Source organism: Coregonus clupeaformis, chromosome 19, assembly GCF_020615455.1.
Source record: "Coregonus clupeaformis isolate EN_2021a chromosome 19, ASM2061545v1, whole genome shotgun sequence".
Taxonomy (NCBI): domain Eukaryota; kingdom Metazoa; phylum Chordata; class Actinopteri; order Salmoniformes; family Salmonidae; genus Coregonus; species Coregonus clupeaformis.
This window is the reverse complement of record NC_059210.1, coordinates 41,352,190-41,378,141: the sequence shown is the minus strand read 5'-3', so window position 1 is coordinate 41,378,141 and position 25,952 is coordinate 41,352,190. Positions and strand designations below refer to the sequence as shown.

Genomic DNA, 25,952 nt, shown 5'->3' with positions numbered 1-25,952 from the left:
CATGAGTAGGTGTTCTAAAACTTTTGACCGGTAGTGTACATCAGAACAGCATACAAGGGATATGGTTATTATCTGCAGGTACATTGTAGAAGTGCTGCTTTGAGGGAGTCTACTGCATCAGCTAGTTTCCATCCCTCCTTATTTCTTAAAGGTTTAGAAGAAGAAGGTAGAACTCCTAACTGGCAGTGTTTAGCATACACTGAGCCGCTGAGCGGCAAGAAAAAAAAGCATAAATGCTACCTGAATAATGAAATTACATTATTCATCATTATGCGCTCTCTCCCCCTACAAGCAGACATCGGAGTCAAACCAGTGGATGTTATGTCACCCATTTAAGGGCAAACCGATTGAAGTACACTGTAGTTCTTATTCATACTTAAGAGAAAACATGCAGACAAAAACTCTAATGACACCATTTATTTTATTTTTATCTCCCTTAGCCGGGAGGGAAAACTGTTCACAATGGATCTCTCCAACAGTTCCCTTTTTGTTCAGAATACAGTTAAGGAATTCTTTCCTCTACCGAGTGCGCTGTCAAATCAGGATTTTCAGTCAACCCTACATTTTCTCATGTTAGATATAAAAAAAAACACTGTATTATGGATAATATGAGTTGACATTCTCTATGTGCTTCTTAATGACAAAGGTCATATGGAAGCTGTGCTTGTGAATACTCCATTTAGAGTCTAGATATACCCATGACAAAATGCTTCCCCATACTTTGGAGGTGTGTTCCGTACAATTGTTCTGTGAGCCATTTCAGAGAAAAGGGAGAGGAAAATGATTTCTAATGATGTGGTTGTGAATGATGTCCCCTCTGACTAGCAGTCTTTCATAGAGCCAGAGGTAATGGCTCTGCATGGGACCTGCTCCATACAGCCTGCCACAGGAGTCCTACAACACCTTTGTGGCTCAGATATATGTTTATTCTCTGTTAGACAGGCCGCATGAGGCCCAGCTTGCCCAGGCCACACACACACACAGGCATTTGTGCACACAACGAGGATGGTCTATGCCACACACAGCCTGAGGGTGCAGTAGAGTATAGCTGTGTGGGGATAATCAAAAGGAACTGTACAGTATATTCCATTGGGACCTTGGTATCTATACCTAGCAGGATTAGGAGGCACAAAGCTCTGTCTAAATATGCCAGTATGCATTTGTGATGTTACCCATCATAAAAAAAGCTTCAGAGAATCAAATAAATACATCATGCATGAAAAATGATAACATTCCTGTTGTAGGCAATTCAGAAATAATTTCTTCAAAAATACCTTGACACCGCAAATTACAAATATTCTGAAGTGAATGCCAGCACAGACAGACAGAGACACAGAGAGACAGAGAGACAGAGAGACAGAGAGACAGAGAGAGAGAGAGAGAGAGAGAGAGAGAGAGAGACAGAGACAGAGACAGAGAGCAGAGACAGAGAGAGAGAGAGAGAGAGAGAGAGAGAGAGAGAGAGAGAGAGAGAGAGAGAGAGAGAGAGAGAGAGAGAGAGAGAGAGAGAGAGAGAGAGAGAGAGAGAGAGAGAGAGAGAGAGAGAGAGGAGAGAGAGAGAGAGCGAGAGAGATCAGGAGCAGCCACATGATGAAACCCTGGCGGATAATCACTACTCTGGAGCGGAGCTAGTAGGAGCTAGCGTGAGAACCCATTTCTCACTGAGTTAATCTCCTCTCTCTCTTCTGGCAAACACTCAACAGCAGCAAGCTTCTAATTAGCTCTGCTTTCAGGCCGACACCGAACCATTACTAGGCAGAGAGGACACAACATAGACAGCAGACCGCAACCAGAGATATATCAACATACAGAACGAATGGCCTTCTACTGTATCCACTGCAACATGATGCTTCAAAGTGGACTTAAAATAGTATTACCAGCCCCCTGTCCTCTCTTACACCATTCTAAGGGGCTTTCTCTCCTCCATCCACAGGGCTTCCAGTATTAAGTTAGGTTTGTTTAGTCCTCAACACATTAGAGATCTGAAAATATAAGGAAAGTGTCTAAGAGCAGCTGGGAGGGCAGTGTAAACATGGACAATTCAATAAGAGCTGAAGTAGGGAGCCATCTGGAAGGGATACAGTATATGTCACATGATTTGTTGTTCCTGAGGACACCCAGGCACTGTCTGCTACTCAGCCTGGTGGATCATTACAGCAGTTTTTTAGTGAGTGCATATATTTTCATACTGGCCCCCCGTGGGAATCGAACCCACAACCCTGGCGTTGCAAACGCCATGTTCTACCAACTGAGCTACACGGGACTACACACACACACACACATACAGTGGGGAGAACAAGTATTTGATACACTGCCGATTTTGCAGGTTTTCCTACTTACAAAGCATGTAGAGGTCTGTAATTTTTATCATAGGTACACTTCAACTGTGAGAGACGGAATCTAAAATCCAGAAAATCACATTGTATGATTTTTAAGTAATTAATTAGCATTTTATTGCATGACATAAGTATTTGATACATCAGAAAAGCAGAACTTAATATTTGGTACAGAAACCTTTGTTTGCAATTACAGAGATCATACGTTTCCTGTAGGTCTTGACCAGGTTTGCACACACCTGCAGCAGGGATTTTGGCCCACTCCTCCATACAGACCTTCTCCAGATCCTTCAGGTTTCGGGGCTGTCGCTGGGCAATACGGACTTTCAGCTCCCTCCGAAGATTTTCTATTGGGTTCAGGTCTGGAGACTGGCTAGGCCACTCCAGGACCTTGAGATGCTTCTTACGGAGCCACTCCTTAGTTGCCCTGGCTGTGTGTTTCGGGTCGTTGTCATGCTGGATTACCCAGCCACGACCCATCTTCAATGCTCTTACTGAGGGAAGGGGTTGTTGGCCAAGATCTCGCGATACATGGCCCCATCCATCCTCCCCTCAATACGGTGCAGTCGTCCTGTCCCATTTGCAGAAAAGCATCCCCAAAGAATGATGTTTCCACCTCCATGCTTCACGGTTGGGATGGTGTTCTTGGGGTTGTACTCACCCTTCTTCTTCCTCCAAACACGGCGAGTGGAGTTTAGACCAAAAAGCTTTATTTTTGTCTCATCAGACCTTCTCCCATTCCTCCTCTGGATCATCCAGATGGTCATTGGCAAACTTCAGACGGCCTGGACATGCACTGGCTTGAGCAGGGGGACCTTGCGTGCGCTGCAGGATTTTTATCCATGACGGCGTAGTGTGTTACTAATGGTTTTCTTTGAGACTGTGGTCCCAGCTCTCTTCAGGTCATTGACCAGGTCCTGCCGTGTAGTTCTGGGCTGATCCCTCACCTTCCTCATGATCATTGATGCCCCACGAGGTGAGATCTTGCATGGAGCCCCAGACCGAGGGTGATTGACCGTCATCTTGAACTTCTTCCATTTTCAAATAATTGCGCCAACAGTTGTTGCCTTCTCACCAAGCTGCTTGCCTATTGTCCTGTAGCCCATCACAGCCTTGTGCAGGTCTACAATTTTATCCCTGATGTCCTTACACAGCTCTCTGGTCTTGGCCATTGTGGAGAGGTTGGAGTCTGTTCGATTGAGTGTGTGGACAGGTGTCTTTTATACAGGTAACGAGTTCAAACAGGTGCAGTTAATACAGGTAATGAGTGGAGAACAGGAGGGCTTCTTAAAGAAAAACTAACAGGTCTGTGAGACCTAGACTTGGCACTCCGGTAACGCTTGCCGTGTGGTAGCAGAGAGAACAGTCTATGACTAGTGTGGCTTGAGTCTTTGACAATTTTTAGGGCCTTCCTCTGACACCGCCTGGTATAGAGGTCCTGGATGGCAGGAAGCTTGGCCCCAGTGATGTACTGGGCCATACGCACTACCCTCTGTAGTGCCTTGCGGTCGGAGGCTGAGCAGTTGCCATACCAGGCAGTAATGCAACCAGTCAGGATGCTCTCGATGGTGCAGCTGTATAACTTTTTGAGGATCTGAGGACCCATGCCAAATCTTTTCAGTCTCCTGAGGGGGAATAGGCTTTGTCGTGCCCTCTTCACGACTGTCTTGGTGTGTTTGGACCATGATAGTTCGTTGGTGATGTGGACACCAAGGAACTTGAAGCTCTCAACCTGTTCCACTACAGCCCCATCGATGAGAATGGGGGCGTGCTCAGTCCAATATTTTCTCATGCCCTATCAAAATTAAAGTCAGACTGTAGGTACATGGGAAAAGGTACATGGGAAGATAGCTATGGCCATGACTTCAAGCTGTGTTTGTTACACACTTACAGATAGCTAGCTGCTTAATGGCTTAAAAGAGGATCTTTAAAGTCAAATGATAACCCAATAGTGAAACATACAGTACTGATGAACCCTCTCAATGTGTTCAAAACCAATTAGACTGGCTGCACAAAATGTGCAGTGATTATGAATATACTAATAAAAATAACCCACTAGGCACACACTGGTTGACTCAACGTTGTTTCCACGTCATTTCAATGAAATTACGTTGAACCAACGTGGAATAGATGTTGAATTGACGTCTGTGCCCAGTGGGAAGCTAGTGGAGTTGTCACACATGCAGCTATCGAAAATATATGGGAATGTTTGCTCAATACAAAGTAACAACCAATTGTTTACAGCATTACCACAGAAATTGAGAAGTCAAGTGGAAGGGGAGAAGGTAGGGAACTTGTATGTCTGCCCTTTATTAAATATAAAAATTGGCAGCATATTGTTTTGCATAAATAAAGAAATGTACCAGTTCCATTTGTTAATTAGACGTTTTCTGCGCTAAATGTATGTAGAATATTGGCCTGTTGGAAACTACAACTCCTTACTAAATCGCACAATTCATGCTTGATCTGATTTATCTCTAGAGAAGCTCACAGAAAAAAACAGAACTAAATGGAATTAAAATAATTGAACTGATGTCGGTCAATTAGTTGTTTAAAAACCGAAAAATAACCGAGATTTCGGTTAATCGCTCAGCACTATACCAAAATAACCTGACCTACACTGAGTGTACAAAACATTAAGAACACCTGCTCTTTCCATGACAGACTGGCCAGGTGAAAGCTATGATCCCTTACTGATACACTCGGTGCACACACCATAATAAAACATGAAGGTTTACAACCAAATGAGATCAGGCAGTAACAGAAAACAGAAACCTCTCAATTCTATTAATTATTCTTGCAACACCAAAATCTAGACTGAATTCTGTATTCTTGTTAGGCTACATAGATAAACAAAAACACCCATCCCCATCACCTTAGCAACTAAGTGAATTTTAAGGTCATGGCAGAGACAAAGACAAACATAATCTTAATGGCAAACAAAGATCACTGGATAATGATCATAAACATGTCATTTCTTAACAACGCCCATCCTCTATTAGCAAATAGGAATAGAAGAATAATACTATTTCAAGCTTTAAATGCATTTCTCTGGCTTTACTAATATAATCAACCCTCTCTGCAGCAGCACTAGTTGTAAATAGGATCAAAGGTGGATTAGCATACCAGCTCCATATCCCAGCCTAGTCATTGTTAAGGACGAGAAGGAGATTCTAACAAGCTCTAATAAGATTTAAAACAACCTCAGACCTCAATCTAATGTACTTGTCTAAGAACATGCAAATACCTAAGCTGTACATTAATCTTAAATTCATTGAATAGTCATTTAAAAAAAAAAATGAATTTTTTACACATACCTAATCATTATGATTGTTAATTAAACAAATATGTCCCTGGCATGCTGAAATGGTATGAGGTTAAATCCATCATCAGCATTTCTCTGAGTGGCTGGGAGAGAGAAGGATTAAAGGTTTCATGTGCTGAGGTGGATATGCTGATTAATGCCATCTTTCCTTGGGTTCCTTTCTCTCATCTCTCCACTCATGCTTTAAATTAGCCACCCTTTCTATTCCCATCTGATTAAAAGATAGGTAAATCTGCTGCAGGCCCAGGGCATGTCTCCTGGGATCACCTCTTTTTGATGGCACTGGGCCTTTAACTACCCTGAGTTGTGAATATCAAACGAGACAGGAGTTACTTCACTCTGTCAGATGAATCCTCATCACACTTATCATATCATACACCCACAACATCAGCATGTTTCACATTTATAGTGCAGCTAGTGAGATGTTTTAGGAACCTAAATATTTTTTGGATGGATGGGATGGACAGGAGGAGAGCAAATCTGAAGTAGTAAACATACTGTAAATCACACGATTATCTGTTCCACTAATATACATTCATACAAACATGCTGTACATTTGACTCAAGTTTGGTTCGCAGAAAGCAATTGCATACAGAAAGCAACGGCAAAATCAAACACAATACCTTCCTAATAGTCTTTCCATATCAAGATGTCCTTGTTTAATCCACTTCCCTTCTCAGAATACTTAGCCATAGTTTGGCCTATTTGTGTGCTGTACTAAATACATGCCTGATGAAGACCTAAGGGTCGAAACGTTGTTATAAATAAATATTACCTGGGAGCATGAGCAGCAGTGTACAGCGTTTTCCTTTCTGTTTTTCCTGAACTAAATACAACCACCATGATTAACCATCAATCTGAGGCCTTCACTAATTTCGTGATGAAACTAATTCAATCTGTCTTCCAAGAAAAATACATCTTCAGACTGACCTTGTGCCCATGAACAATGAACCATGTTCGGCCTTCTCTACAGAAAATGCATTGCACAAAATCTAATTCAGTACAAGGATATTGTAAGGTCATCAGGAGAGGCTTTGAAAGAACTGTCATACTTCATGTTACAGTATAAATTGAATAAAATATCCTAAGTAGAAGTGTTTTTGGTTGTCGAGGCCCACTGTACTATAACTAAGGTGCAGCCACCAACAACATTAAACCACCAGCAAATTCACAATTTGAACCCTGCATACAGGAAGTATGTCTCCAACAGTAACGAGGCGCAATCTGTTGTGTCTCCACTGACCCTGACTCAGAGAGGATATAGGCTTTCCTCTAATGTCAGTTGAAGGTACAGATGCTGACAGAAATGGTTAATCTTGCCCTCGTCGCAGCGGGGAGGGAGAAAGCAGCTCCTTTTATTCTAGCTAAAAATACCCAGCAAAGTAGAACGTCCTCCAGCACTGCTTCACACGGATCCTCTGAGATACATGCAATAAATAGACTCCTGTCTCCCTGAGCATTTAAGAGGAAACCACTCAGCCATTTAGTAGAGCTAATATGATGGTTTACCTCTACAAAACCTCCATTGATACTCAAATCAGGTCAAAAATCTTTATTCCTAAATCATGAAGATAAATCCTTAGATTAAATCAACATACCACACAGTATCTGAGGATTTTGTAAGTAAAACAAAGAGTCAATCCTCTATGATCATTATGTTAGTGGTTCTAAAATGATACTTGCTCCACTTAGACTACTTTCAAAAGAGCATAGCTTATTAGTTTACATTTGTCCAAATAATTGTAGAACATTCATGGGATTTATAATATACTATGTAATGTTTAAAAAATCCTAGAGGGAATAGATCCGGCACTCAGAGGATACAGTATACATTGTAAGACATGAAGAATCAGCTTGTGACTAGGCCAAGGCAGGATGATCTACTAGAGGATAAGAGAATAGAGCAGAGCAGAGCTCCACCCCAACAGCTGCAGTCAGTCAGTCACTGACTGGGCTGTACGCCTACCCAGGGTAGTCACAGCGTCCAAGCCTGACTGGATTCCCTGGCTCCACTCTTCAAGACTGTGGGAGGGTCCATTTGGATTCCTCTCTTCAAGCCTGAGTGGTCCCTTTGGTCAAGAGGGCAGAGAAAGACAGATGAAAGACAGAGCCCTTACCTGGCTTATCTACATGCAGCATTAGAGTACTAAGTCAATGAGTACTAACTTTTCTTGATAACATCTTGGATCTTTTGTAAATCTCTGCTGAATATCCAGTGCATAGGATGTTGGTCTTACATAAGTGTGTACTGTAAGTTAGTGATTTGATCTAGTGAGTATGGTTTGTGTCAAGAGATCAGCTTGCGTCTGACATGCTCTCTCCTCTCATCCCACACAATGCAGCATGAGGTCATACTCTCCCTCTCTCTCTCACACACACACACACACACACACACACACACACACACACACTTCACAGATTTCAACCCATTCAAAGCTGAAAACACCAGGTGCAGGTGAATAATATCATTGGTGTGGCGGATGATAAGGGATGTGGATGGATGTGTCTGACAGCTGGCAGTATGAGTCAGAGTTAGTGGTACAGTAGAACTGTGACACAGATCATCCCCCCTCATCCTCAGGCCACTGTCATGATGATGTCAGTCAGTCAGGGACAGCTCTGCTGCAGGGTTTCAGGTAGGAAAATTGGGTGTGTAACCTGATCCTAAATTCATACAACCAGTAGGCCTAGGTTACAGAATGTTTAACTTAAAATGTTGATCAACTATTATTAGTGCAGCACTGCGCACAAGGCAGTAGGCTACGCCCGAATGTTAATTTCATAATGCAATTAGTAGGAAAACGTTGTCAAAAGCCAGCTGTTTCATGTGACAGAAATGAAAATATCTGTTAGAAATGTAGACAGAAGGGAGATCTAATATGCAACAACTAACATGGGTTGCTAATATGACTAGGTTTATATAAAACAACTGCCTCCACAGATATGGTCAGATTTTGGCTAGGCTACTTTAAAGCGAGGTAATAGATGCCTCAAAATATGTAGTAAAATGTTCAGGTTTCCAACACTTAAGTATATGTTTTCAAAATGCATACTGCCTCCAGCTCATTGCAAAATGGTGTGTGACGCGCTGATTAAGCCTGCCTTCCGTTGCCTATGCATTGCTGTTTGAGATGTTGTAGCAGCAGCTGTCTGACAGATTGTCCACTCAAAGGCTCTGTATCGTTATGCTGTGCACGTGTGATAAATAAGATACATAGTGAATATACACACATGCCAATTTTATTCCACTAAATTATGCAAATTAACCTATAGACCGATAAGCATGACCGGTCAAATGTATTTACATCTACTGGTATTTACATAAATGAATAGGCTAACAAGCATTATTTAGAAATTTGATATTTTCTTCTTCTCCAGGCTTGTTCGTGCCAATTTTATTTATTGGCTTTAAAAAAATTAAAAATCAACGGCCAAAAGCCGGCTAACGGAAACCCTGCTCTACTTACTGTCTTCTGCGAACACCACTGGGTGCACATCCAAGATGGATCAGACCGCATATACAGTATTTGTAGGGCTTTGGTAACGGCCTTCCTATTATTTATCGGCCAAACAAAAAGCTTAGAGAAAATGAGAGTATTCTCATAAATTAAATGGAATCAAGGTCAAAAACAGTTATCCATCTCCTCGAAAACAAAAAAGTCCTCAATTATGGCAATAATGTTGCTCTTCTCTCTGCTCCTGCACTGAAGCTGACTGGTGCATGCTACAGTAACTCTAGAGTTTGACACAGGTCGTAATTGGAGTAATATGCACTATTACCAGAGGGAGAGGACAGCGGGAGAGAGGAGAATCATGTAATATGACAGTAATTAAGGAGAGATCATGGCTACGGCGGGGTTACAGAAACAAACATCTGAGTGTATGACCTCCCTCTGTGAACAGCTCTAGAGCAAACATGCTTTTCCTCTCTGGACTGATTCAAGTGGGCGTATGAAATCAGTGTGCTGCTGCTTCCAAAGGCTAACAGACAGTTGGGATACTCCCTCTTCCAGTCCCTCACACACAGTAGAACCAGCACAGACGCCATACAAACACAATGTGGCTGGCAGAGCTTTCCCCTGCCCTTAGGTACACCTACAGTAACAATAACACATACTGTACTGTACAGAGTGACGTACAAGGAACAAAGCTTAGAGAATTATTTTTCAGGGAATCTTATACCAACAACTACATTTACATTACATTTTAGTCATTTAGCAGACGCTCTTATCCAGAGCGACTTACAGTTAGTGAGTACATACATATTTGTATTTATTTTTCATACTGGCCCCCCGCGGGAATCGAACCCACAACCCTGGCGTGGCAAACACCATGCTCTACCAACATCCCTGCCGGCCATTCCCTCCCCTACCCTGGACGACGCTGGGCCAATTGTGCGCCGCCCCATGGGTCTCCCGGTCACGGCCGGCTACGACAGATCCTGGATTCGAACCAGGATCTCTAGTGGCACAGCTAGCACTGCGATGCAGTGCCTTAGACCACTGCGCCACTCGGGAGTGAACTACAATATGAATGGATCTTGTGATTGAATTACTAGTTGTGCATTGTTAAACACATGGGTAATTATGATTTGAAATTGAATCACCATTAATGCAGTGCCTTAGACCACTGCGCCACTCGGGAGTGAAATACAATATGAATGGATCTTGTGATTGAATTACTAGTTGTGCATTGTTACACATATGGGTAATTATGATTTGAAATTGAATCACCATTAATACAGCACAACATGTACTGTAGTAGGTCAATCTGTGTTGCTCTGGGAGATAGGTATATCCCCATTGCCTTCAGATCAAGAGACTGGGAGCCTCAGAGCATCAGTATTTAGCAGCATGCTCAGAGCATTGCCTGCCAATCATATACATTTTTACATTTTTAGTCATTTAGCAGACGCTCTTATCCAGAGCGACTTACAGGAGCAATTAGGGTTAAGTGCCTTGCTTAAGGGCACATCGACAGATTTTTCACCTAGTCGGCTCGGGGATTAGAACCAGCGACCTTTCGGTTACTGGCACAACGCTCTTACCCACTAAGCTACCTGCCGCCCTATATAAATCCTGGCCAGTGTGTCATGTCCTGTAAATCAGGTAACTGAAATCTCTGGTCCAGCCTCTCCTCTGCAGCTCACAGCTTTCCTCGCTCTCTCTCATCCGTCAGAAGGCTAGAGGAGGCAGATCCCTGAGTACCAGGGTAGGGGAGGGAATGGCCGGCAGGGATGTAGCTCAGTTGATAGAGCATGGCGTTTGCAACGCCAGGGTTGTGGGTTCGATTCCCACGGGGGGCCAGTATAAAAAAATATATATATGTATTCACTAACTGTAAGTCGCTCTGGATAAGAGCGTCTGCTAAATGACTAAAATGTAATGTAAATGTACCCGCTGTCTGCTACCAGCAGCATACTGATTGTATTATCAAGCACTGGAAAATAACTTATAAACAGTGGCTGTGCCCCAAAGTGTGATGGACTATGATACTTTCTATAAGTGATAGCTAGATATCTTTAGACATTAAGCTAAAGAAAGATCTATACCGAACAAAAATATAAACGCAACATGTAAAGTGTTGGTCCCATGTTTCATGAGATGAAATAGAAGATCCCAGAAAGTTTCCATATGCACAAAAAACGTTTTCCTCTCAAATAGTGTGCACAAATTTGTTCACATCCCTGTTAGTGAGCATTTCTCTTTTGCCAAGATAATCCATCCACCTGACAGGTGTGGCATATCAAGAAGCTGATTAAAACATGATCATTACACAGGTGCACCTTGTGCTGGGACAACAAAAGGCCACTCTGAAATGTGCAGTTTTGTCACACAATACAATGTCACAGATGTCTCAAGTTTTGAGAGGGTGCAATTGGCATGCTGACTACAGGAATGTTCACCAGAGCTGTTGCCAGAGAATCTAATATTCATGTTCTACCATAAGCTGCCTCCAATGTCATTTTAGAGAATTTGGCAGTATGTTCAACCGGCCTCACAACCGCAGACCACGTGTAACCACGCCAGCTAAGGACCTCCACATCCGGCTTCTTTACCTGCTGGATCGTCTGAGAACAGCCATCCAGACAGCTCATGAAACTGAGGAGTATTTCTGTCTGTAATAAAGCCCTTTTGTGGGGAAAAACACATTCTGATTGGCTTGGCCTGGCTCCCCAGTGGGTGGGCCTGGCTCCCAAGTGCCTGCGCCCCTGCCCAATCATGTGAAATCCATAGATTAGGGCCTAATGAATTTATTTCAATTGACTGATGTCCTTATATGAACTGTAACTCAGTAAAATCGTTGAAATTGCATGTTGGTTTATATTTTCTTTCAGTATATATCACCATCACACTACTGTTGTGGAATATAATTTCATTTTCTTATCTGCATGCAGGTTTTTGACTAATTGTATTTAGATAAAGGTTGCATACTGTATTTTGAACAACATCCATGTGAATGTTTTATTAATCATAAAAAACTTCAGAACTGAGTCAAACCTTGTTATTCTCTGATGGAAGAAGTTCAGAGAGAGGGCATGTTGTTGGCCCATCGTTTCCACTTCACTGACTCTGCCCCCTGTTGCCATGACGCTGCATTGCCCACCTTTTCCTGGACATATAAGGCTGGACAGCAGGGGCAGGCTGGGCCACTTCAGTTACCACAGGTTCAGAGCTGCCACTGCCTGCAAGGTCATCCTCACAAAAGCATTCACTGCTGTGCTTTTAACATTTAAAACAAAGTCTGCTTTCAAATGTCAGATAAACAAAGTTAGTATTAAGAGCTCAGCCATCTCGGAGGCAGGAAAAGAGATTGAGAATGATGACGGATTCATTTTGACGGAGTGTGCCTGAAAAATGAATACACCTCTCAGTAAAACTGTCATCTTCAGTGAGGGTGCTCTGTGTAAGAGTGCATTATAAAACTGTTAAGAAGTTTATACATTGTATAAACCTGAGACCTGTTATTTCTGTACTTTAAACAAACTGAAGTGAAAAGGTAAAAGTAACAACCACTGCTTTCAGAGGGGCCTTATTTGGTGTTCAGCTGGTATGACCTGTCCTTTATCTAACCACATTACTACTGCTTGTACATCGATCCAGGACCCTGGCTACAGACGATTACTGCTGTGGAACAATTATCCTCTCACAGGACTCACTTGGCCTGAAAACAAAGTACAACTTTCCTACACGCCATGGAGGCGAGGTAACCAAACTAAACTAAACAAGCCAGCCAGCCAGCCAGCAGATAAAGCACTCAGGCAAGACTCCTCTCCACAAACTGAATTAGGAAGGCAGTGTTTTACTGTATGTTCCCTTTCAAGATGATTAATGATTGGTCAACATCCAGAGCGAACAATAAAAGGTCAAAGCAAACCAACAGCACCTCTCCTCCATTATCTAATGAACACTGAGCACATTCCAAACACACTGCATCTCTGTGCCACTTCTAGCAGGTTTGCTTTTCTCTCAGCAGCACGGTCTGAAAGCAAAGGAGAATCAAATGTTTAAATTGGCTGGAAAAGGTGTAAACAAACAGCTTCTCCTGCAACAAATATTATCGACTTCAGAAAGTTATCCTAAAGGGTACCGTGTGCTGGAGGCCTGCTGACAAATTGGAAGCCGTTTCTGAAGATAGCTACGCAAAGACACACTTGGCTGATTTTGTTTCCTCCAATATTCCCATACAATCCCCTGAGAAGACACACAAATACCAAAATACATGTATTCCCATTCCTACCCTGACAGCCCAGTTATGCCAATACTCAAATATATTTAAAATAAGGATTCATTTTTTGTAATGTTTCTTATTAAGTGAAAACTAGCACAAACCATGTTCATCAACATCTGCGACTTCACACTTTGTCCGAGCAAAACATCCAGAGCACAATATGGCAGAAAGTGAGAGAAGGAGGAGGAGGAAGAGGAGAAGGAAGAAACATAGCCTTCTCCCAATCATTAAGCATTTTACCCATACGATTTCACCCCCTTTTGTTATCCTTAGTCTCAGATGGGGTCTGGGTGTGTCACAAGCTGACAGCTGAGAACCATTAACTACCCAGCCAACATCCACATTTTCCCTCTGATTCAAGACCACCAACCAGAGCACCAATGACCTGTACTGGCCACATTTCCAAACATACTTTATGGAAAGAACATAAAAACTCCCTTCAGAACATCTGCCTCCACAATGTAGCAGAGAGGAAAGGTAATCGACTTGTTTGTGTTTATTCCTTGGCATACAGTTCTGTCACAGAATTTGATACTGTTGTGCACTGCAATTCTAAAATGTTGAAAGTCATCTAGCCATCAAATCAGAACTCCCTTGTATGCACTTTTCCCCTAGAACTGCATTTATGCCCTATGACCAGACCCTAGGCCTAGCCCCGTTTCTGATTAAGAGAAACAAACAACCAGCAGAAATCCACCTCAAACATCTGATCAGCTCAACACATCCCTCTCCACCATGATTACGCTCCCACAGTCATTGTGCAACACATGCTTTAGATCTGAAGGGTCATCTGAGGAGAGCTACCGTGTGGTGATTACTGGGATGTACTTGGGTCTGTAGGCTCCCTACAGAGTGCTATAGGGGAATAAGGAAGGGTACAATGAGCCCCTCCAGGACAGGGCAGGACAGGGCAGGACAGGGCTGGTGGCTGGACTGACGGACCCACCGAGGAGCTACAAGAGCAGCTACAGGATTAGGGATTGGAGTATGTGAAGGATGCTGCCGTCCTTAGTTAACTCGCAAGCACACTTTTTCATGCGCCACATCTGTGGGTTGCCATAGCAACAACATTTTGTGGAAATCCCCAGGTCAGATGGCTTCTGTCAGCTCCATGCAGTGAAAAAACCCTTAAAAAGGTCCAATGCAACTGTTTTTATCTCAATGTAAAATCATTGTTTTCAATAAAAATGGTCAACAATAAACAAAAAAAGTTTCTTATCAAAGAACAATTTCTTAAGCAAGAATTTTGCTAGGACTGCCTGGAAGTGGTCTGAGTGGGGAGGAGAAAACTGAAAACTAGCTGTCATTGGCAGAGATGTTTGGAATTCTCTTTCTTATTGGTCTAGTAACCAATTTACTGCCTGGTGATGTCACCAGGCAGGCCAAAATTCCATCTGACCAAAATAGGCTGAAATTTCATTATCATAATTTTCACAATTTCACAGTATTATTACAACCTCATAGTGTAGAAATATAAAACACAGGAAAATCACCTTTTTGATGGCACTGGGCCTTTGTTGTGCTGTTAGCTTGGGCCTGGTGCTGTGAAAGACTGACAAAGGCCACTGAATTTCAATAGTCATTGAAGTTTCTCTAGCTAATCGCTGCCTACAAACTCACAACACTTCAAGTGAAAGATTGTGACTGGAGTCTAGAAGAGTAACTTTATTTCTTATTTTGTGAGCTTTTCATTTAAACTTCACTCTCATTTGATTATTGTGCACCGATTTCCCTTGATCATAGAGAGAAAATACCAAAGCTTACCTTATTGCTGAAGCATAAAATGGCCAAGGATTTCAGCAGGTTTTTACAGCTGGAAAGAAACAAAGACTCAGTAAGAAAAAGGAAGGTAATATGCACAACTGACAATATAATACTGCTGAATCATGGATTCTCAGCAGAGCACATTCTGTTACTATAGCCTACTAAAAGATTCTCCCCATAACCAGATTGCTACTGCATGAACCAGGAATACTAGCATGTATAGTCTCAAAACATACACCCAGGGATCAATCAAAGCAGTGTGTGGTTTATCTTCATTCTTGGATGACATAGTAACATGAAATGGAAATGTAATTACTTTATATCTTGTTGCAAAAACAAAATAAACAACATAAATACACATACAGTTTAAGTTGGAAGTTTACATACACCTTAGCCAAATACATTTAAACTAAGTTTTTCACAATTCCTGACATTTAATCCTAGTAAACATTTCCTGTCTTAGGTCAGTTAGGATCACCACTTTATTTTAAGAATGTTAAATGTCAGAATAATAGTAGAGAGAATGATTTATTTCAGCTTTTATTTATTTCATCACATTCCCAGTGGGTCAGAAGTGTACATACACTCAATTAGCATTGCCTTTAAATTGTTTAACTTTGGTCAAACGTTTTGGGTAGCCTTCCACAAGCTTCACACAATAAGTTGGGTGAATTTTCTCCCATTCCTCCTGACAGCGCTGGTGTAACTGAGTCAGATTTGTAGGCCTCCTTGCTCGCACACGCTTTTTCAGTTCTGCCCACACATTTTCTATAGGATTGAGGACAGGGCTTTGTGATGGCCACTCCAATACCTTGACTTTGTTGTCCTTAAGCCATTTTGCCACAACTTTGGAAGTATGCTTGGGGTCATTGTCCATTTGGAAGACCCATTTGCGACCAAGCTTTAACTTCCTGACTGATGTCTTGAGATGTTGCTTCAATATATCCACATAATTTTCCTTCCTCATGATGCCATCTATTTTGTGAAGTGCACCAGTCCTTCCTGCAGAAAAGCACCCCCACAGCATGATGCTGCCACCCCCGTGATTCACGTTTGGGATGGTGTTCTTCGGCTTGCAAGCAACCCCCTTTTTCCTCCAAACATAACGATGGTCATTATGGCCAAACAGTTACATTTTTGTTTCATCTGACCAGAGGACATTTCTCCAAAAAGTACGATCTTTGTCCCCACGTGCAGTTGCAAACCGTAGCTGGACCCAAACTGGAGCAGTGGCTTCTTCCTTGCTGAGCGGCCTTTCAGGTTATGTCGATATAGGACTCGTTTTACTGTGGATATAGATACTTTTGTACCCGTTTCCTCCAGCATCTTCACAAGGTCCTTTGCTGTTGTTCTGGGATTGATTTGCACTTTCCGCACCAAAGTACGTTCATCTCTAGGAGACAGAACGCGTCTCCTTCCTGAGCGGTATGACGGCTGCGTGGTCCCATGGTGTTTATACTTGCGTACTATTGTTTGTACAGATGAACGTGGTACCTTCAGGCATTTGGATATTGCTCCCAAGGATGAACCAGACTTGTGTAGGTCTACAATTTTGTTTCTGAGGTCTTGGCTGATTTCTTTTGATTTTCCCATGATGTCAAGCAAAGAGGCACTGAGTTTGAAGGTAGGCCTTGAAATACATCCACAGGTACACCTTCAATTGACTCAAATTATGTCAATTAGCCTATCAGAAAAATCTAAAGCCATGACATCATTTTCTGGAATTTTCCAAGCTGTTTAAAAGGCACAGTCAACTTAGTGTATGACCCACTGGAATTGTGATACAGTGAATTATAAGTGAAATAATCTGTCTGTAAACAATTGTTGGAAAAGTTACTTGTGTCATGCACAAAGTAGATGTCCTAACCAACTTGCCAAAACTATAGTTTGTTAACAAGAAATGTGTGGAGTGGTTGAAAAACAAGTTTTAATGACTCCAACCTAAGTGTATGTAAACTTCCGACTTCAACTGTATTACAAGAATGTCTGACTCCGTGGGGCCTTACAATTAAGGAAGTCATTATGACAGCATGGGTGCAGTTGAATAGCAGTGTGCATGCTGCATGCACCAAGGCTGTTTGAGCTGATCATTAGGAGTGGGACAGGGCCATAGCGGGACAGGCTCTACACTGGGTCTGTGATAGGAACTCCCCTCACCACAGGGGCAGGCTCATAGGCTGCAGGAAGAATGCCTGAGGCCAAGTGCTCCCCTGAACCCCAGTCTTTAACCTGATTACTGTAATGAGCTTAGAGACTGCAGATGCACAGCACCAGACACACATGCAGACAAAAATACTGCCTGCATTCCTTCATCAATCACTTCCTCATTGGCAGATGAAAGGGTCTAATCAGAGCGGGGGAACTGTAGGCCTCATTGTGCCTTATTGGTGAGAATGCACTGGCAATGCATATTCAACTCAATGTATGAGATATACAGGTAATAAATGCAAGCGGTCCCTATGCACAATTCAGTATGCGTGACAAAATGTCAGAAATTGCCATACTGCCATAGAAAATAAGGTCAAGAGATATGGACTCAGTGTGCTGGGTTAGAGAGTAATGCAGCTGCAGTGAATGCACAAAATACTTATACAAAATACAGTTGCAACAGTGTTCAGGATTAGTGTGTCATAATGCTCTAGGAGGCAGAAGTGCTGGTTAATTGTGAAATAGTGTGTCTATGTTACAGTGCATAACAAAACTGATTTTGCTCATATTCTGTATTGCCCAAATATGATAAATAGCAAAGAGGGTCATCCCAAACTATTTTCTCCCCTTGTGGGTTGTTATAGGTTAACATCCTATAGATATTCATGCTAAAAAGTATCCATAGAGTAGTGGTCCCAATATTACTACTAACAATTCCTAAAGCTGTACAGTACATACACTTTGTTTGGGCACAGGGGAGTGCAATGTTTTCTGCCATCTAATAAATATGCATAGTGCACCCACTAGATAAACAAACACATACTAAAGTACTATGTCAACAACCCTGAAAGAACATGAGGGAGGTAGACATATTAGATGAAATAAGATACACTTTACAGGGGTAGTTATTTTATTCTTCAGAAAAATTTAACACACCGCCTCCTCCTTCTGCACAGTGAAGCACTTACTGTAGAAAGGAACAAACTGTTAAACAGTCCACTCCTCACATCTGTAAAAGACCGGAGGCTTGCCTGCCCATGGTGTACATTCTGGAAGCCAACCTATGTCATCGTCTCGAAGATAAATCCATAAAACTGTGATGATTTATAATTCTTTAACTTCCTAGGGAGGAATAAAGAGCCGTCATAGAGGAAGATGTTCCGTAAGCAGTAAAAGTAATGGAGAAGTTATGGGAGAAGAGTCCAGTCTTGACATTGGCTGGATGGAGCTAACCCAGGAGGGGACAGGAGTACTTCCTGATGGCTCTCTGCAGCAGCTGTTGGAGGAAGCTGGGGCCTGGTCACTGCTCAGAAGGGAGGAGGACATGTCTGATGGAATGAGCCCCGATTAGAAAGACTGATCAATCTTTTATTATATGGTCTTACTGCATGTTTCAGCACTCAATCCACAACCATCAAATGCACAAACTGGCAATTTGTATGGTTCCCAAAATATACAGCAATCTGTCTTTTCTATGAATTTATCTTAAAAACCCACTGAAAGTAGCATTGCCTAAGCATACCCCTGAAGTGTACATCACTGTCTACACAGAGTGTACCAAACATTAAGAACACCTGCTCTTTCCATGACAGACTGACCAGGTGAATCCAGGTGAAAGCTATGATCCCTTATTGATGTCACTTGTTAAATCCACTTTAAATCAGTGTAGATGAAGGGGAGGAGACAGGCTAAAGAAGGATTTTTAAGCCTTGAGACATGGATTGTGTATGTGCCATTCAGAGGATGAATGGGCAAGACAAAACATTTAAGTGCCTTTGAACGGGGTATGGTAGTAGGTGCCAGGCGCACTGTTTTGTGTCAAGAACTGCAACGCTGCTGGGTTTTTCACGCTCAACAGTTTCCCGTGTGTATGATCAATGGTCCAACTCAATATTAGGAAGGTGTTCTTAATGTTTTATACACTCAGGGTATGTCCACACAAAATCACTGAATGGATTCCAGGGACGCGGAGGAGCACATGTGAAAATATGTACCAAGGTTAGTGAAATTCAAGCACATTGAGATAGGCCTAAATAGATTATTTTGTCTGTTTTGGTGCTGGTGACATTAGCTAAGGTCCCCTCAGTGACGTGATATTCCGAGGGCATGAAAAGGATACCTGTATGGGTCTGGGACAGACACTTTCATGAGGCAAGACAATCAAGGGCATACAGTATATGGTCTTTGGCGAATGTGGTTGCAGGAATGTTGTGTACTACAATTATTTACGCAGACCATCTGTCAGTTTTGCCGGATGAAATGTGTATTAGCCTACTTTGCTTGTTATTTTTTATAATATCACAAATATGATCACCAACATGCTCATACTGTATTTCCTTAATTTATTAGGTTTACTATCAACAGCACTTCATTTATGAAGACAATCCATCTGGAGAATCTGGTGGTGGTAATCCTTATCCTCCCAACAAGGAAAGCAGCAATCTACATTACCTTTACTTGTTTAGTCTTCTAACTATCGCTTGTAGACTGAAGAGGTAAAATAAGATCATAAGGCATTATTCAGGAAATAATACCTGACACACTATCTCCGTCACTTTCATCATGTTTTGGCTTCAGATAAGTCTAGGGGTTTAAGGCATGATAACAGGGGAAGGGACTCATTTGTGAGATAGCTGCTGCTACATTCTCTAGCTACTATACCTCAGTCAGTTAGCTATCTGTGGCTCATGCTATATCCAGCCAGTGAACTGTTACTATATTGTAAGAGAGATCTTATCACGTGTTCCAAATGATAACACTGCCTTTGAGCTGATTTAGATTAAATAAACACCCTTATTCAAAATCTCTCTGTGTTCCTGTGAACGTTTGTGGTGCTAGAGCATACAGTGACTTGGAATATGAGTTGAAGCTTGAGCAGCAGCAGCAGCAGCAGCAGTAAATCACTAACATGTAAAGAAAAAAAAGAAAAAAACTGTCAGCTGTTACCATAAATCATTAATGTGTTGAATGATTTCTAATGATGCTTTTCCTTTTTTCCTTGTGATGATCTGGAAAGCATTATTGGCCTGTGTGAGATATCATCTTTGTCATTATTAGCTTAGTCTATTCTTATTCACCCAGTTCAGTGAGAGTGGTGCCTGTGAGACCTGGTGCCAAGAGAATAAACAGCTGCCAACACTGAGGTTGTGACAGTGAACCACTCTGAACAGGGTAACCAGTCAGATTAAGACTCTTTACAGCTCTATCCAAAAACAATACACTGGGGTGAAAACATAACATGTAGACACCGTTAGCATTCCTTTAGCAGCATAGGCTAAATATTATATTATCTGCCACTGATTCTGGGCTAAAGGTATCCCAATTCTCTAGTCATATGACAACATTTCTCTCTTCCACAACAAGCCCAGACTTAAATGCCACACACTTCAGGCTCAATCACTTGAAAACATAATTCCCCACCATAATCCATGTGGTAAACATGCACCTAGTGCTGTTATGTGTTGTCAAAATCCATATAACACTGGCAGCAGCTTAGCACATAGCTTTAGCCTCACACCTCTTTCAATCATAAGTGTCTCAATATTTGGAGCTCAGCATTTTGCTGTAGCTGCTTACTGAGGCTACTAATAGCCTTAATGAGTTTTCACAATTAATTAACGCTGACACAGACTTCGAATTAGTTAAGTGGGGGCATCGAATGCAATACTTACTATTTTAGCATAGCATAGTATAGTGACATTTCATTATCTCGACCACATACACAACCACCTACTGTTAAATCAATACATTCATTCTAGGGCATGGAAAATATCTAGACTGCATAACAAGTTTTATAGATCTATTAATGGACAAACACATCTGTATTTCATTGTATGTTACATAGTTAGATAGTTGAGAAATAGGACAGAACTGAAAACGGTCAAGTTGAACTACACTTAAATATGTTGTTTTTTTTTATTCAACAAACAATTGTAAGCCAAACAGCTGCAATAGGATTGAGAGTTTGCTCAACATTTGGGCATATAGCTGAACCAACATACAATCTCAGTTGAATTGTATCTCCACTCAACTCAACTTCAGAATTTATTCTACCTTATTTGCATATTTCTTAGTGTGCCTTTCAGACGAATTGTATTTACCACCCATGACTGTATTTGTTAGCGACAGAGACATTATTGTTGTATTCAATGGCTTTCAGTCCTGTAGCCTTCACCAAATGAGTGTCTAAAGCCTTTTTCACACTGCAGGCCTTAATGCTCAAATCAGTTTTGTTTTTCAAATCCATTTTGGAATACTGACTGTCCAAACAGCAAGTTATAAGTGACCAAATCGGATGTGTGTGTTCAGACAGCAGTCATTTGCTGAAATGGCTATGCTAGTTGTCATAGTAATGACGGGTTTGTGCACAGTGGTGTAGGCTGATTGGTGGTGGTGCTCGTGCTTCCTATCACTCAGAAGTTAAGTTTCAAGCTAACAATGCCTGCCATGGATGTTTCCCAGTGCTTTGAATGTTCAAAATCATGGAGAACACGTTTAAAGCCTCAATGGATAAGATGATCCAACTTTCAAAATGAGTCCTTTTTGGCTAGCCACAGCAGTCAACTAGGACGCTAGGTAGCCATTTAGCTTTCTAGCAAATTCAGGAATTTGTTTGTAAACAACTATCAATCTAGTTAGCTATAACATGTTCTTGTCAAACTGTCAACAGAGAAGCTATCAAGAAACATGATATGCCAAATTAGTCTAAAAACCACTTGAGGGCAAATAAAGTCGCATGGTCAGGAATCAGATTTGTATCAGACTTCGTAGGTGGTTTGAAATGTGGCTTGAAATATCCTATTCAATGTGCTTTTTGGCTGTTCAGACTGCAGGAAAAAGAACAGATTCGAATCAGATATGCAACAAAAAAAATAGTCACTTCAAACTGCCAATGTGAACGCGGCTTTAGTGAATGTAAAAAAACCACACAAAAAAACACCAAGTCTATATTATGACAAAAACAGCTCAAATAAGCAAAGAGAAACAACAGTCCATCATTACTTTAAGACATGAAGGTCAGTCAATACGGAACATTTCAAGAACTTTGAAAGTTTCTTCAAGTGCAATCGCAAAAACCATCAAGCGCTATGATGAAACTGGCTCTCATGAGGACCGCCACAGGAATGGAAGACCCAGAGTTCCCTCTGCTGCAGAGGATAAGTACATTAGAGTTACCAGCCTCAGAAATTGCAGCCCAAATAAATGCTTCAGAGTTCAAGTAATGGACACATCAACATCAACTGTTCAGAGGAGACTGTATAAATCAGGCCTTCATGGTCGAATTGCTGCAAAGAAACCACTACTAAAGGACACCAATAAGAAGAAGAGACTTGCTTGGGCCAAGAAACACGAGCAAGGGACATTAGATTTTTGGTTCCAACAGATGTGGCTTTGTGAGATTCGGTGTGGGTCAACGGATGATCTCCACACGTGTATTTCCCACTGTAAAGCATGGAGGAGGAGGAGGTATTATGGTGAGGTGGGTGCTTTGCTGGTGACACTGTCTGTGATTTATTTAGAATTCAAGGCACACTTAACCAGCATGCCTACCACAGCATTCTGCATCGATACGCCATCCCATCTGGTTTGGGCTTAGTGGGACTATCATTTGCTTTTCAAGAGGACAATGACCAACACACCTCCAGGCTGTGTAAGGGCTATTTTACCAAGAAGGAGAGTGATGGAGTGCTGCATCAGTTGACCTGGCCTCCACAATCCCCCGACCTCAACCCAATTGAGATGGTTTGGGATGAGTCAGACCGCAGAGTGAAGGAAAAGCAGCCAACAAGTGCTCAGCATATGTGGCAACTCCTTCAAGACTGTTGAAAAAGCATTCCAGGTGAAGCTGGTTGAGAGAATGCCAAGAATTTTGGTTACTACATGATTCCATATGTGTTCTATCATAGTTTTTATGTCTTCACTATTTTCTACAATGTAGAAAATAGTAAAAATAAAGAAAAACCCTGGAATGAGTAGGTGTGTCCAAACTTTTGACTGGTACTGTACTTAAAATGAGTAAGCAACACTCACCAATAAGTCATCCATCCTCAACAGCTCCCTCCTGCTGAAAAGTGTTGTATTCGGCGCATGTGACAAATAGAATTTGATTTGATTTGAATATCACCATTGGCTTCATGGTGAAATCCCTAATCGGTGTCCTTCCTCTTTGGCAACTGAGTTAGGAAGAATGCCTGTATCTTTGTAGTGACTGGGTGTATTGATACACCATCCAAAGTGTAATTAATAACTTCACCATGTTCAAAGGGATATTTAAGCTTTAAATGTTTTATTCCACTTTGACATTATGGGGAATTGTGTGTAAATAAGTGACAAGATTTCAATTGAATCCATTTTAAATTCAGGCTGTACTACAACAAAATGTGGAAAAAGTAAAGGGGTGTGAATATTTTCTGAAGGCACTGTACATGCAAAAACACAGGTATTGCAACAATCAATTCTAAAAATTAACCTGCAATAGAGCATGCTGGGAAATATGATAATTATGGGCGTGGTTTTTATCAAACATGAATTTGTAATTGCTTGTTAAAATTCAGCTCACTTCGAGCAGAGTTTGTTGAGTAAACAAACTTTAACACATTATCTCAAATTCTTGTACTTTTGATGTCCACTCAAGTCACAGAATAAAGCTGATTAAGCACTTGGTTAAGTTGGCTTTTTTAAAGTGTAGGTTTAAATAGGCTACAATATGAATTGGGACCAATGAGTTCAATGGTGACATGTTGGCAACTGCAGCATTCTTTTCCTTGAGATGCAATCTTTATGCATGTTTCATACAGAGAGATTCCATGGACATACAGTATCACAAGACATATGGCATTTCTTAATGGGGATATTCATATAGATGACAATCTCAAAAGAGCAGCTTATACAATTTACAGTATAGGGCTTATGTTTTGAACAGTACATATAGGGGGAACACAATGTGAAGCAGTTCTTAGAACTGAGGAACCCAGAGTTAGGGAATTATGGTATAGAATAGAGGAGGGTGTGTTAGCGAGTGCATACAGCATCACGTCTCTTTTCATGAAAAATACATTGGTTCTTGGATACTGAGAGGGGACAGATAAGCCATAGGGCTTTTGTAACTTACTGTAAGGGTACATAGTATTCTACTTAGTAATCTGTGTCTCTCCATATGAGTGCCTTTGTTGAGATGTCATTATAGAATGAGATCTAACAATATCAGGGCAGGAAAGATATTATGAGAAGCAGCTTAGTTCTTCTTCAAGTTGTATCTATCTTACTTTTATGTATAACATTTACATATATGTAAACCATCCACTCTGCAGATTTATCAAAGTACAAAAGGTACGTTATCCAATGCTGTGCTTATGAAGAGTTATAACAGAATGTACAGCTCACATGTTAAGCCTTTATCAGCTTGTTATCAATACAAACTCAATACTACTTACTGATGCACCCATGGACAGAACCACATTAGGAAAAGCTGGCATAAGCACATTGAAAACACTTTAAATGAGAATGATTTATCTACTGTATTTGCAGTGGTGGATTTTATTACAGTGCCAATGCCATTAATGTTGTACGTGATACCGCCACCATCAGAGCAGAGGCCACTGGAGCTGTGGAGAAGTGCTCTGCCAAGCCTGCCCTTCTCCCCTAGCTACATCAGAACGGGTAGACAGGCAGTGAATTGTTTCTACCAATGGCCTATAATAACTGGACCGGCCTCAGTGAGGCCCAGCTCAGAGCTGTGAGGGGAAAGATCCCTGACAGGGATTAGCCGACACTATCAGATGGCCTCCATGGTCCAGACGAGTGGAGCTGAGAGGAGCCTGCCACACCATACTTCAAACTGTAGGCTGAGGTTAGGTTATGCGTGTACAGGAAAACATTTTCCCGGCCCTCTCGCTCTTAAAGAGATTCTCCGGTACTTTTGTATACTCATGGTTGGGTAGGTTACGTTGAAAATGTCATCTGTTACAGTTACTAGTTACCGGTCCAAAATTGTAATCAGTAATGTAACTTTTGGATTACCCAAACTCAGTAATCTGATTACTTTCCCCTTAAGAGGTGCAGGTTAGCGTTTTTTACCATTAATCTTGTTGAGGCAGCTCCGCAGAGTGGTCACTAGCTGGCACACCCACAAAGCCATACAATCAGATTTTCAATCTAACCTTAACCACACCTTAACCCACAGCCTATAGGGAGGAGATCAGAGACCTGGCAGTGTAGTGCCAGGACAACAACCTCTTCCTCAACGTGAGCAAGACAAAGGAGCTGATCGTGGATTTGGTGTCCACATCACTAAGGACCTATCATGGTCCAAACACACCAAGACAGTTGTGAAGAGGACACGACAGGAGGCTGAAAAGATTTGACATGGGACCTCAGATCCTCAAAAAGTTATACAGCTAAACCATTGAGAGCATCCTGACTGGTTGCATCACCACTTGGTATGGCAACTGCTCAGCATCCGACCGCAAGGTGCTACAGAGGGTGGTGCGTACGGCCCAGTACATCACTGGAGCCGAGCTTCCTGCCATCCAGGACCTCTATACCAGGCGGTGTCAGAGGAAGGCCCTAAAAATTGTCAAAGATTCCAGCCACCCAGTCATAGACTGTTCTCTCTGCTACCACACGGCAAGCTGTACCGGAGCGCCAAG

General features: G+C 41.8%; 1 protein-coding gene across 3 annotated transcripts in view; it reads right to left on the bottom strand.

The window, feature by feature from the left end:
- LOC121531907 (talin-2-like) overlaps window positions 1-25,952 on the bottom strand; it is a 118,233-nt gene that overhangs the window by 69,292 nt on the left and 22,989 nt on the right. For all 3 annotated transcript variants that reach the window (XM_041837450.2, XM_041837452.2, XM_041837453.2), the window contains exon 2: window positions 15,157-15,205. The gene's annotated coding sequence lies outside the window, so the exon portion shown is untranslated. The remainder of the gene's footprint in view (window positions 1-15,156; window positions 15,206-25,952) is intronic.